Below are 13348 nucleotides of genomic sequence, written 5' to 3'. Positions count from 1 at the left end.
GGTGTTCTCACACTTCTATGTGAATACCAATCCTTCTTGATCATCGAGGTTGTCATGTCAATTCTTTCCAACCGGTGCGATTCTCTTCAAGTTGACCCTATCATTTTTCCTTTTCGCAAGATCACCTCTCAGTTTTTCCCAACGTTGTTTGTTTTAGCTGTCCCAAGTTGTCTTTGTTTTCCCACCCTCCCACCCTTTTCTTCAAGGACTCGGTTTTCTTAATCAAGTATCCATCTTATTGATGGTAAGTCTCTCCATTCTTTTCTTTCAATGTTCTTATCCGGTGATTCTCAGGAAGATGCTAAGGAAGCTTCAAGTTCATCATTCTTCGTTCTCTTTTCTTCTCCGATGGATTCAATTCAAGCTTTCAGTGTTGATCATAATCTTTTCCTTATTTCAAATGTTTTCTCATGCCGGTGCACACCCCTAATCATTCACCTCTCGCTATTCATTTGTTCCGAAGTGCTGAAGATATCTCAGAAGATTCAAGTTTCCATTCTCAATTCGTTCAAGTTCTTTTGAGGATGTTATCTCATACAAGCCATTTAATTCAACCGGCGCAATCTCTCTTAAGTTGTTCAAGGGTGTATCTTCTGAGTGGGCCCTAACCCACAGGTCTTTTCCCAGGATCTTACCTGACTCTTCTATTTTTCCTGGAGCTATTCTCAAATTCATTTGAAAGTTTGACGTAGGAATGAATCATCATCAGTCAAATGTCTTTCTCCAAGATCTTTCAAATTCTTTTCATCTTTGGCTCAACCTCTCCTCTTTTAATTATTCTGGAGTGTCTCAACAATTCATGGTGGTGTTCTCGTCGTTATTCTCGGATTTTGAGGACCGAAGAAGAGTTTTTCCTCCATATCTTATCCGTTCTCTCAGAGATACGTAGTTCAAGCTTGCTGCCATCCTCTCATAATTGTTTTTTATTGTGAGAATTCTTTTCACCCATCCGGAGCAATTCAAGATTCTTTTCAGTTTGTTTCTCCGAAGGCCATCATTTCAGGTTTATTCATTCTAGCTTTCAGCTCTCGTTCTTCAAATCTTATCGGTGCATCACTCAAACATCCTCTAATCAGTTCATGATCTCTTTGTTCACTTGCATCTAAATCCTAGCAAGTATCTTCGTTCATTTTCTAATTCTTCCCAGTGAATTGTTCTTTTGCTACTTTCTTGTTCAATTCTTACGGTGGTTCGTTCAAGAGTTTCTCTTCCTTCGTTTTCATACAGATTCATTCGTTCTTTCTAATCCTACCGGTGGTTTATTGAAGACCTTTCTCAAGTTTGCGCTATATCTATCTTAATCCTTCCTACGAGAATAAGTAGTATGCCAAATCTGTTGCTTGTCATCAATTTAAATTGGTGAACGATATGCATAACATAATTCTTATTCTTGTTTCATCCAAATGATTGATTCATTCTTTCGGAGTTTGTTCACGATGAGTAAATTCTCGGTTCAAGTGCTTCATACTTTTCCCTGAGTTCCAAGATCTCTCAACTATATTACCATGAAGATTCCTCTAAATCATTGCAAGGATTCACCTTGTGTTTTTCAACTTCTCTTTCTTTCTATCATCCTTTTTATTACCGGAGTTCTTCACGGAGGCTCTACATGGTGGCTCGTCAAGGATTCTTTTCATTCTTGAATTGTTCTCCAAGATTTCTCTCGAAGTTATGATCCGCCAAGCTATACTCTCAAAGATAAACATGGTGCTCAACACATGTTTTGTTCTAAGGAGGTCAAGCATTCTTCCTCTTGCATTCCGAAGTGCAATTCTTTCTTATCTCATCTTTTGAGGTGGTGTTATGTCATTCTTGACAATTTCCCTTCGTGCGTCATGATTGAACAGTTGTCAAGAATGAGATAGTTAAACCCATCAATTACCTCGAGCATGAGCTCTTCTCAATCCATCAATCTCTTCATTGGAGTTATCTTGGGTTATATTTCACCTAAAGCCTTCCCTAAGGAATGTTGCTATTGTGGTGCTTATCAATGATCCAAGTTTTTCTCCTATCCTCTTGGTGAAAGAAGTTTTTCATCGCCTTGGTGCTCTCTCTCAAACCAATGGCTTCCTTTAGTGGCCGTTTTCCACCTCATAATGTTGAGATGTTTCCATAAGCCCACTACAAGCTTCTTCTTTTCGTTGTTGGTTTTCAAACAACTCCGTTATAACCTTCTTGGAAGGGTGCTTTCCAAACTCATTTGTGGCAGAAGCTGGCATTTTCTTCTCCGTTCTTTTCATTCCATTCTTACATTTGTTCCTGAGGCATTGTGATATTGCCCTCTTCGACCAATCATTTCATCTTCTCAAGATCACGTTCTTTTCCTTGCTTATCCTTTTAACCGGAGTATCGTGCCCTCTTTTCAAGTTCTTCACATTTTGTCAAGTTTTATCTCCCTTCTCAACCGGAGTGTTGTCTGCAATCTTTCTTACCCTTTGTGCCATTCTTTCTATAGTTCCGGAGGCAGTGTGTTGTTGATTTCATCAAGTATACTCTCATCTTGTCAAGTTCATATTCTATGCCTTCCATTTCCAACCGAAGTGCTGTCGTAATTGATCCTTATCGTTCCTTGTACATCTCGTTTCATCCGGAGTGCTTGCATGTACTTCTTGTCCATTGCAATCCTTTTTCTTATGTCTTTCAACCTACAAGGTTTTCATAATGTTCCTTGTTCCTCTTTTCTAACGGAGTGTTTTCAACTTTGTTCATCTTCGTTGTATTCTTTCTTTCAATTTGTTTAACCTCCCAAGGTTTGTGGTTTCACTCGTTTGTCAAAGAAGCAACTTTGTTTTACCTCTTCCTCTTTCGCTTCTCTCCGGTGCCGTCCTAGATCTCGGGACGATATCCTCTTGTAGTGGTGGAGTGTTGTAACGCCCCAAGACCGGAGCTTCAGAGGCCTTCCATGTTTTCCGAGTTTCGTCTTGTGAGTTGTTGGTTTGTTGCATTCATCATTGCATCATTTGCATTGCATCATTTGCATTGCATCATGTCATCTTGCCATCATATCATTTAATGTTTGTAAAACTCAACTAAATAAATTGCATGGACCTTCGGGCCATTTAAACCAAGGGAATTCACATGGTGATTCTCTTTACAACATATCCTCCCAATATTAGGGAGCTATATTAAATATTCCTTTAATTTGGAATTCACCATAACACATTTGCAAATTATCCCAATGCCTTTGTTATCTTAATTCTTGGTCTCCAACCTTGCCATATATTCTTTCATTATATTCCGGAGCTCCACCAAAAATCCAAACATTTTTGGACCTTCCCAACCCCCACTTCCTATTCAAATCATTTGAATTTAAATCAAATGAGTTTGAATTTAAATCTTTCTATCACGGCCTTTTCTATTTTCTCGGAACGAGCACATTTTTTATGAGTCCGGGGAAATTACCCGCTTGCGCAAATTCTTGTCCTATCTCTTCTTTCTTCTCCTTTTTCTTCTCTGTTTTTTCTCTCTCTTTTCTTCTGTTCTTAGAAGTAGAAGACAGAGGTAGAGAGAAGCCCAGCCCAGGCCGGCCTCACTAGGCCCATCCTTGTTGGGGAACATAGTAAAAAAATTCCTACGCACACGCAAGATCATGGTGATGCATAGCAACGAGAGGGGAGAGTGTAGTCTACGTACCCTCGTAGACCGTAAGCGGAAGCGTTTATCAACACGGTTGATGTAGTCGTACGTCTTCACGATCCGACCGATCCAAGTACTGAACGCACGGCACCTCCGAGTTCTGCACACATTCAGCTCGATGACGTCCTCGCATTGTTGATCCAGCAAGACGGGCGAAGTAGTAGATGAGTTCCGGCAGCACGACGGCGTGGTGACGGTGTTGGTGAAGAAAAATTTCTGCAGGGCTTCGCCAAGCACTACAGAAACTATGAAGGAGGATAAACTAGAGGGGACAGGGTTGCTGGCATACGGCTTGGTGTTTCTTGATGTGGCTTTGGTGCTAGCCCTGCCCCTCTATTTATATGTTGAGCCCTGGGGTCGAAACTTGGAGCAAAAGCCTCCTCAAAGTCGGTTTTGCCCGAAAGGCAAGAGTCCCACTCGGAATCCAGGACTAAACGCCACAAACCTTGGCATCTGGCCCAGACGCCATGGGCCTCAGCGTCTGGCCCAGGGCCAGACGCCAGGGTCTCCGGCGTTTGGCCCCCTGGCCTCCGCAAAACTCCTTTTGCACCGACTTATAACCCCGTGGGCCTATCCCCTTGGCCTAATCATATCATCCAATACATGAATCTTTACCTCCGGACCATTCCGGAGCTCCTCGTCATGTCCGTGATCTCATCCGGGACTCCGAACAACATTCGGTCACCAACATACATAACTCATATAATACTATATCGTCAACGAACGTTTAAGCGTGCGGACCCTACGGGTTCGAGAACTATGTAGACATGACCGAGACACTTCTCTGGTCAATAACCAATAGCGGAACCTGGATGCCCATATTGGCTCCTACATATTCTACGAAGATCTTTATCGGTTGAACCGCATAACAACATACGTTGTTCCCTTTGTCATCGGTATGTTACTTGCCTGAGATTCGATCGTCGGTATCTCAATACCTAGTTCAATCTCGTTACTGGCAAGTATCTTTACTCATTCTGTAATACATCATCCCGCAACTAACTCATTAGTTACATTGCTTGCAAGGCTTATAGTGATGTGCATTACCGAGAGGGCCCAGAGATACCTCTCCAACAATCGGAGTGACAAATCCTAATCTCGATCTACGCCAACTCAACAAACACCTTCGGAGACACTTGTAGAGCACCTTTATAATCAACCAGTTACGTTGTGAAGTTTGGTAGCACACAAAGTGTTCCTCGGTATTCGGGAGTTGCATAATCTCATAGTCATAGGAACATGTATAAGTCATGAAGAAAGCAATAGCAATATACTAAACGATCAAATGCTAAGCTAACAGAATGGGTCAAGTCAATCACATCATTCTCTAATTATGTGATCTCGTTAATCAAATGACAACTCATGTCTATGGCTAGGAAACTTAACCATCTTTGATTCGAAGAGCTAGTCAAGTAGAGGCATACTAGTGACACTCTGTTTGTCTATGTATTCACACATGTATCAAGTTTTAGGTTAATACAATTCTAGCATGAATAGTAAACATTCATCAGGAAATAAGGAAATAAGTAATAACTTTATTATTGCCTCTAGGGCATATTTCCTTGAGTCTCCCACTTGCACTAGAGTCAATAATCCAGATCACATCGCCATGTGATTTAACATCAATAGTTCACATCACCATGTGATTAACACCCATAGTTCACATCGTCATGTGACCAACACCCAAAAGGTTTTACTAGAGTCAATAATCTAGTTCACATCGCTATGTGACTAACACCCAAAGAGTACTAAGGTGTGATCATGTTTTGCTTCTGAGAGAAGTTTAGTCAACGGGTCTGCCATATTCAGATCCGTATGTATTTTGCAAATTTCTATGTCAACAATGCTCTGCATGGAGCTACTCTAGCTAATTGCTCCCACTTTCAATATGTATCCAGATTGAGACTTTAGAGTCATCTGGATCAGTGTCAAAACTTACATCAATGTAACCCTTTACGACGAACCTTTTGTCACCTCCATAATCGAGAAACATATCCTTATTCTACTAAGGATAATTTTGACCTTTGTCCAGCGACCTACTCCTAGATCACTATTGTACTCACTTGCTAAATTCAGTGTAGGGTATACAATATGCCTGGTACATAGCATGGCATACTTTATAGAACCTATGGCTGAGGCATAGGGAATAACTTTCATTCTCTCTCTATCATCTGCCGTGGTCGGGCTTTGAGTCTTACTCAATTTCACACCTTGTAACACAGGCAAGAACTCTTTCTTTGACTATTCCATTTTTGAACTACTTCAAAAACTTGTCAAGGTATGTACTCATTGAAAAAACTTATCAAGCGTCTTGATCTATCTCTATAGATCTTGATGCTCAATATGTACGCAGCTTTATAAAGGTCTTTCTTTGAAAAAACTCCTTTCAAACACTCCTTTTATGCTTTCCAGAAAATTCCACATTATTTCTGATCAACAATATGTTATTCACATATACTTTTCAGAAATGCAGTAGTGCTCCCACTCACTTTCTTGTAAATACAGTCTTCACCGCAAATCTGTATAAAACTATATGCTTTGATCAACTTATCAAAGCGTATATTCCAACTCTGAGATGCTTGCACCAGTCCATAGATGGATCACTGGAGCTTGCACATTTTGTTAGCACCTTGAGGATCGACAAAACCTTCTGGTTGCATCATATACAACTCATCTTTAAGAAATCCATTAAGGAATGTAGTTTTGACATCCATTTGCCAGATTTCATAAAATGTGCCAATCTGCTAACATGATTCGGACAGACTTAAACATCGCTACGAGTGAGAAAATCTCATCGTAGTTGATAACACACAAGTATAGGGGATCGCAACAGTTTTCGAGGGTAGAGTATTCAACCCAAATTTATTGATTCAACACAAGGGGAGCCAAAGAATATTCTCAAGTATTAGCAGTTGAGTTGTCAATTCAACCACACCTGGAAATTTATATCTGCAGCAAAGTATTTAGTGGCAAAGTAATATGATAGTAGTGGTAACGGTAGGAAAAGGCAACGGTAGCAAAAGTAATGTTTTTGGTATTTTTTAGTGATGATAGCAATAGCAACGGAAAAGTAAATAAGCGAAGAACAATATATGGAAAGCTCGCAGGCAATGGATCGGTGATGGAGAATTATGCCGGATGCGGCTCATCATGTAACAATCACAACATAGGGTGACACAGAACTAGCTCCAATTCATCATTGTAATGTAGGCATGTATTCCGAATATAGTCATACGTGCTTATGGAAAAGAACTTGCATGACATCTTTTATCCTACCCTCCCGTGGCAGCGGGGTCCTAATGGAAACTAAGGGATATTAAGGCCTCCTTTTAAAAGAGTACCGGAACAAAGCATTAGCACATAGTGAATACATGAACTCCTCAAACTATGGTCATCACTGGTAAGTATCCCGATTATTGTCACTTTGGGGTTAACAGATCATAACACATAATAGGTGACTATAAACTTGCAAGATAGGATCAAGAACTCTCATATATTGATGAAAACATAATAGGTTCAGATATGAAATCATGGCACTCGGGCCCTAGTGACAACCATTAAGCATAGCAAAGTCATAGCAACATCAATCTCAGAACATAGTGGATACTAGGGATCAAACCCTAACAAAACTAACTCGATTACATGATAGATCTCATCCAACCCATCACCGTCCAGCAAGCCTACGATGGAATTACTCACGCACGGCGTGAGCATCATGAAATTGGTTATGGAGGATGGTTGAAGATGACGATGGCGACGGATTTCCCTCTCCGGAGCCCCAAACGGACTCCAGATCAGCCCTCCCGAGAGGTTTTAGAGCTTGGCGGCGGCTCTGTATCGTAAAACGCGATGAATTCTTCTCTCTGATTTTTCTCCCCGAAACCAAATATATAGAGTTGGAGTTGAGGTCGGAGGAGCTCCAGGGGGCCCACGAGGTAGGGGGGCGCGCCCCCACCCTCGTGGACAGGTGGTGGGCCCCCTGGTCTTCATCTTTTGCAAGGATTTTTTTATTTTTTCCGAATAGATGTTCCGTGAAGTTTCAGGTCACTCCGAGAACTTTTGTTTCTGCACATAAATAACACCATAGCAATTCTGCTAAAAACAGCGTCAATCCGGGTTAGTTCCATTCAAATCATGCAAGTTAGAGTCCAAAACAAGGGCAAAAGTGTTTGGAAAAGTAGATACGACGGAGACGTATCAACTCCCCCAAGCTTAAACCTTTGCTTGTCCTCAAGCAATTCAGTTGATAAATTGAAAGTGATAAAGAAAATTTTTACAAACTCTGTTTGCTCTTGTTGTTGTAAATATGTAAAGCCAGCATTCAAGTTTTCAGCAAAGATTATGAACTAACCATATTCACAATAACGCATAGGTCTCAAGCTTACTCATATCAATGGTATAATCAACTAGCGAGCAATAATAATAAATCTCGGATGACAACACTTTCTCAAAACAATCATAATATGATATAACAAGATGGTATCTCGCTAGCCCTTTCCGAGACCGCAAAACATAAATGCAGAGCAACTTTAAAGATCAAGGACTGACTAGACATTGTAATTCATGGTAAAAGAGATCTAGTCAAGTCATACTCAATGTAAACTAACAGTAATGAATGCAAATGACAACGGTGCTCTCCAACTGGTGCTTTTTAATAAGAAGATTATGACTCAACATGAAAGTAAATAGATAGGCCCTTCGCAGAGGGAAGCAGGGATTTGTAGAGCTGACAGAGCTCGGTTTTGAAATAGAGATGAATAATATTTTGAGCGGTATACTTTCATTGTCAACATAACAACCAAGAGATGGCGATATCTTCCATGCTACACACATTATAGGCGGTTCCCAAACAGAATGTTAAATTTTATACTCCCCCTCCACCAACAAGCATCAATCCATGGCTTGCTCGAAACAATGAGTGCCTCCAACTAACAACAGTCCCAGGGGGAGTTTTGTTTGCAATTATTTTGATTTAGTTTGCATAAAGCATGGGACTGGGCATCCTGGTGACCAGCCACTTTCTCGTGAGTGAGGAGCAGAGTCCACTCCTCTTTAGAATAACTGGCCTAACATGGAAGATACGGACAGCCCTAGTTGATACATGAGCTATTCGAGCATACAAAATAGGATATTTATTTGAAGGTTTAGAGTTTGGCACATACAAATTTACTTAGAACGGTAGGTAGATACCGCATATAGGAAGGTATAGTGGACTCATATGGAATAACTTTGGGGTTTAAGGGATTGGATGCACAAGCAGCATTCCCGCTTAGTACAGGTGAAGGCTAGCAAAAGACTGGGAAGCGACCAGCTAGAGAGCGACAACAGTCATGAACATGCATTAAAATTAATCAACACCGAATGCAAGCATGAGTAGGATATAATCCACCATGAACATAAATATCGTGAAGGCTATGTTGATTTTGTTTCAACTACATGCATGAACATGTGCCAAGTCAAGTCACTTAAATCATTCAGAGGAGGATACCACCCTATCATACCACATCACAACAATTTTAATAGCATGTTGGCACGCAAGGTAAACCATTATAAGCTCCTAGCTAATCAAGCATGGCATAAGAAACTATGATCTCTAGTTGTCATTGCAAACATGTTTATTCTTAATAGGCTAAATTAGGAATGATGAACTAATCATATTTACAAAAACAAGAGAGGTCGTGTTCATACCATCTTTTCTCATCTCAGCCAGTTCATCATATATCGTCATAATTGCCTTTCACTTGTACGACCGAACGATGTGGATAATAATAATAGTGCACGTGCATTGGAGTAAGCTGGAATCTGCAAGCATTCAATAAACAGGAGAATACAAGGCAATATGTGCTCTTTTGTCAGATCAACAATAATGCATATAAGAGCCACTTCAACAATTTAATTATGGTCTTCTCCTATTGACCCCCAAAGAAAAGAAAAGAAATAAAACTATTTACACAGGAAAGCTCCCAACAAGTAAAAGAAGAACAGGAAATCTTTTTGGGTTTTCTTTTTTAATTACTACTACAAACATGGAAAGTAAACTAATTAAAAGCTACAACTAATTTTTTTTCTTAAGGTTTATTAAACACACAAGAAGAAAGCATAAAAAGGAAAATAAACTAGCATGGATGATACAATGAAAAAGTATGAGCACCGACATCTAGCAATGAGTGTGTGAACATGAATGTAATGTCGGTGGGAAATACATACTCCCCCAAGCTTAGGCTCTTGGCCTAAGTTGGTCTATGGCAACGGTTGGCCTGGCTGATATCCATAGTAATAGTTGGGGTCGTACTGCGATGAAGAAGACTCTGATTGCCACTGGTTGGCAATCATCTCCGGTTACCAATGGTAATTAGACTGTCGTGGAGGATCAACTTATGGTTCCGACTCTGGCTCTGTGGCTGATGTAGGGTTCCGGTAGGCGTGAATAGCCTCTAACGGAACAAGGTACTGGCCTGAAGATAAATCAAACAAGGAAGGAGCAGGCAGGGTAATAGTCTCAGGATGATGTTTATGAAAGAACAATTTGTATTTAAGCTCCCCTTCCCTATTCTTAACAATAAAATCGTGTGCCACCATACTCTTATAATCTAAATAAACACGAGGCAACAATTTTTCTTCCTTCTCATAATGCCTAATAGGTATGTTAAAATGTGCAGCTAGGCGTGAAGCATAGATGCCTCCAAAGATGGGGCCCTTTGTACGGTTCAGACTTAACCGGTTAGCAATAATACCGCCCATACTAACAGAGTTATCACTGAATAAACCATGGAACAAAATAATAATATCAGGAACACTAAGGTTTCCACAGTTTCCGCGACCAATTAAGCAACGACTAGCAAATATTGCAAAGTAGCGTAAAACAGGAAAATGTATGCTAGTGATTCGTGCATCGGAAACCTTCCTCGTTTCCCCTACAGTGATGGTATCAATAAACCCATCCACATCGCCGCGATGTGGTTCCTCTATCGTGCCCTCGAAAGGGACCAAACAAACCCGACAAAAATCATAAAGTGACATCTCCTTATGCTCATCATATAAATAAAACTCCACCGTAGGTGGTGAGCTCCTAGAATGGAAATGAAAGTTTTGCACAAAGATATTTGTGAGTAAGAGATACTGGTCGCGTTGGTCGTGGAGGAAAGTGGTGAGGCCTGCATTCTCAGCCAATTCATAAAAATCATCATAAATCCCGGCTGCTCTCAAGAATTCATCGGAAGGCCATTCACATGGCCGAACCTCCGCGGTGCGAGGCAGATTATACTTGGGCTTTGGTGCCTTTTCATTTTTCTTTTCCTTCGAGCTTCGGCTCGATGAGCCCCTCAAAAATCTCTTCATTATTTTCTGAAAAATTCTGAATTTTTTAGTAACTTCAAAATAAAAGTAAACCAAACTCAACAAAATTGATAGCCACTACTCCTACAAGTGCTTAGAGCCTATATCATGCATCAAAACTACTTTTGACCATATACATTTGACATGCAAGCTCAAGAACAGCGTCACCTAAGCAGCACAAATTTGCAATGAATAAAGCACTAGAACAAAAACTAATTGGACCAATGGAGGAGTCACATACCAAGGAACAATCTCCCCAAGCAGTTTTGTGAGAGGTGCTTTGAGCAAGGAGATCGAAAATGGAAGCAAAATGAGCTTGGACTCGGGTTTGAGATGGATATTCGTGTTTGTGGGAGGAAGAAGGAGTGTGTGGGTGCAGGAATAAGTGGAGAAGGGCCACCATGGGCCCACGAGGCAGGGGGCACACCTAGGGGGTAGGGCGCGCCCCTGGCCCTCGTGGCCAGGTGCCAGCTCCTCCTGTTGTGTTCTCAGTGCCAAATATTCTCAAATATTCCAGAAGAAATCATATTTAAATTTCAGGGCATTTGGAGAACTTTTATTTTCGGGGTATTTTTTATATTGCACAGGTAATTCAGATAACAGACAGAAAATACTATTTTTATTTTATTTAAAATAAATAACAGAAAGTAAAAGTAGGGTACAGAAGGTTGTGCCTTCTAGTTTCATCCATCTCATGCTCATCAAAAGGAATCCACTAACAAGGTTGATCGAGTCTTGTTAGCGAACTCATTCCGAATAACATGGAGCCGAAGAAATTTCGAATAACACTATGTTACCTCAACGGGGATATGCACATCCCCAATAATAAGAATATCATATTTGTTCTTGACAGTAGGAAGAGGAAATTCAAAACCTCCTAATATAATCGATGGAATTTTTCCAATAGAGTTGATACTATGAACTTGAGGTTGTTTCCTCGGGAAGTGTACTATATGTTCATTACCATTAACATGAAAAGTGACATTGCCTTTAGTGCAATCAATAACAGCCCCTGTAGTATTCAAAAAGGGTCTTCCAAGAATAATAGACATACTATCGTCCTCGGGAATATCAAGAATAACAAAGTCTGTTAAAATAGTAACGTTTGCAACCACAACAGGCACATCCTCACAAATACCGACAGGTATAGCAGTTGATTTATCAGCCATTTGCAAAGATATTTCAGTAGGTGTCAACTTATTCAAATCAAGTCTACGATATAAAGAGAGAGGCATAACACTAACACCGGCTCCAAGATCACATAAAGTAGTTTTAACATAGTTTCTTTTAATGGAGCATGGTATAGTTGGTACACCGGGATCTCCTAGTTTCTTAGGTATTCCACCTTTAAAAGTATAATTAACAAGCATGGTGGAAATTTCAGCTTTTGGTATCTTTCTTTTATTAGTAACAATATCTTTCATGTACTTAGCATAAGGATTCATTTTAAGCATATCAGTTAATCGCATACGCAAAAAGATAGGTCTAATCATTTCAGCAAAGCGCTCAAAATCCTCATCATCCTTTTTCTTGGATGGTCTGGGAGGAAAAGGCATGGGTTTCTGAACCCATGGTTCTCTTTCTTTACCATGTTTCCTAGCAACAAAGTCTTTCTTATCATAACGTTGATTCTTTGATTGTGGGTTATCAAGATCAACATCAGGTTCAATTTCTATATCATTATCATTCCTAGGTTGAGCATCATCATGAACATTATCATTAACATTATCACTAGTTTCAGGTTCATTACCAGATTGTGTTTCAGCATCAGAGATAGAAATATCATTTGGATTCTCAGGTGTTTCAGTAATAGGTTCACTAGAAGCATGCAAAGTCCTATCATTTTTCTTTTTCTTCCTATTAGAAGGACTAGGTGCATCTACATTATTTCTCTGAGAATCTTGCTCAATTCTCTTAGGGTGGCCTTCAGGATACAAAGGTTCCCGAGTCATTCTACCACCTCTAGTCATAACTCTAACAGCATTATCATTTTTCTTACTATTCAATTCATTGAGCAAATCATTCTGAGCTTTATGTACTTGTTCTACTTGAGTGGTAACCATAGAAGCATGTTTACTAACAAGTTTAAGTTCACCTTTGACATTAGCCATATAATTACCCAAGTGTTCAAGAATATCTGAATTGTCTTTCAATTGTCTGCCAAAATAAGCATTAAAATCTTCTTGCTTAACCATAAATTTATCAAACTCATCTAAGCATGGGCTAGAAAATTTAGTAAATGGGATTTCAACTTTATCATATCTATAGAGAAAATTTACCTTTACTACCTGTGTTGGGTTATCAGGACCATGAGTTTCTTCAATAGGAGATGGATTAAGGTCATATGTTTCTTCAACAAGCGGTAAATTAATACCGT

Source organism: Triticum urartu, chromosome 2 (genome assembly GCF_003073215.2).
Source record: "Triticum urartu cultivar G1812 chromosome 2, Tu2.1, whole genome shotgun sequence".
Taxonomy (NCBI): domain Eukaryota; kingdom Viridiplantae; phylum Streptophyta; class Magnoliopsida; order Poales; family Poaceae; genus Triticum; species Triticum urartu.
This window is presented reverse-complemented; position numbering follows the sequence as displayed.